This window comes from Octopus bimaculoides, chromosome 18 (genome assembly GCF_001194135.2).
Source record: "Octopus bimaculoides isolate UCB-OBI-ISO-001 chromosome 18, ASM119413v2, whole genome shotgun sequence".
Classification (NCBI taxonomy): Eukaryota; Metazoa; Mollusca; class Cephalopoda; order Octopoda; family Octopodidae; genus Octopus; species Octopus bimaculoides.
The window spans coordinates 5,308,405-5,309,769 of NC_068998.1; positions in this window are offsets into that span (position 1 = coordinate 5,308,405).

Below are 1,365 nucleotides of genomic sequence, written 5' to 3' on the forward strand. Positions count from 1 at the left end.
GAGAGAGAGAGAGAGGGGAAGGAAGGAAGGAAGGAAGGAAGATGAAAAACGTATCGTTCTTGCTACTATCATCATCGTCATCATCATCATCGTCATCGTCATCATCATCATCACCATCATCATCAGCTGCAGCAGCGTCATCACCATCATCATGACCATCGTCCTCACCCTCGTCATCATCATCATCACCATCATCGAGGTCGTCATCATCGTCATCATCAGCAGCAGCATCCATCATCATCATCATCATCATTACTATCGTCCTCACCCTCGTCCTCACCCTCGTCATCATCGTCATCATCAGCATCAGCAACAGCAGCAGCAGCCATCATCGTGTTCGTCGCCGTCGTCACCATTATCAGCTTTTGTCTTTCACTTTTATTTGGTTACGCTCCATTCGTCTGCGGCCATTCTGGGGCACAACGTTTAACGGTCTCAGCCGAGCAGGATCGGATTTATTTCATTCTTTAAAATGTTGCCCAAGGGAAAGATAAAAGCCGATACAACTTGGGACCAGTGTGGTTGCAACTCGTTTCTTATTTCTTTATTGACCTCAAGGGGCTAAACAAAGAGGGGACAAACAAGGACAGATAAAGGGTTTAAGTCGATTACATTGACCCCAGTGCGTAACTGGTACTTAATTTATCGACCCCGAAAGGATGAAGGGCAAAGTCGACCTCGGTAGAATTTGAACTCAAAACGTAACGGCAGACGAAATACCGCTAACGTTTCTGCCAGGTTGCAAGTCGTTTCTATACCTAAGTGAATTGGATAAACGTGAAATAAAGTGTCTTGCTCAAGAACACAGCTAGGCCCCCAGCAATCCAAATCACAATCTTACGATACATACAATACGCCGGGCTTCTTTCAGTTTCCGTCTACCAAATCAACTCACAAAGGCTTTGGTCGTTCCGAAGCTACAGCAGAAGACATTTACCCAAAGTCTCATGCAGTGAGACTGAACCCGGAACCATGTGCTTGGGAAGCAAGCTTCATAAATGCTGCCACTCCTGGGCCCATATATAGAAATATACATATACACATAGACGTATGTCTGAATGTACATTTACGTATATATAGACACACATCTATATAGATCTATGTATGAATGTGTGTATGTATGTGTGCTCGGTGTGCGTTGTGCGTGAGCGTCTCTCGGTTTCTTCGCAAGTAACCATATGTTGTTTGTAGTTAGGAGTTTAGGACGATGATCTCCATTAACACTCGAAGGAAAAATAATGATTGTTTTGAAAGAAGTATCTCTATCGGCGTCGAGGCCGTTGCTTCTGGTGACAACAGTAGCGGCGGCGGCGGTGGTGGTGGTGGTGGCCGTGGCGGTGATGGTGGCGTTCGTGGTAGTGGCGT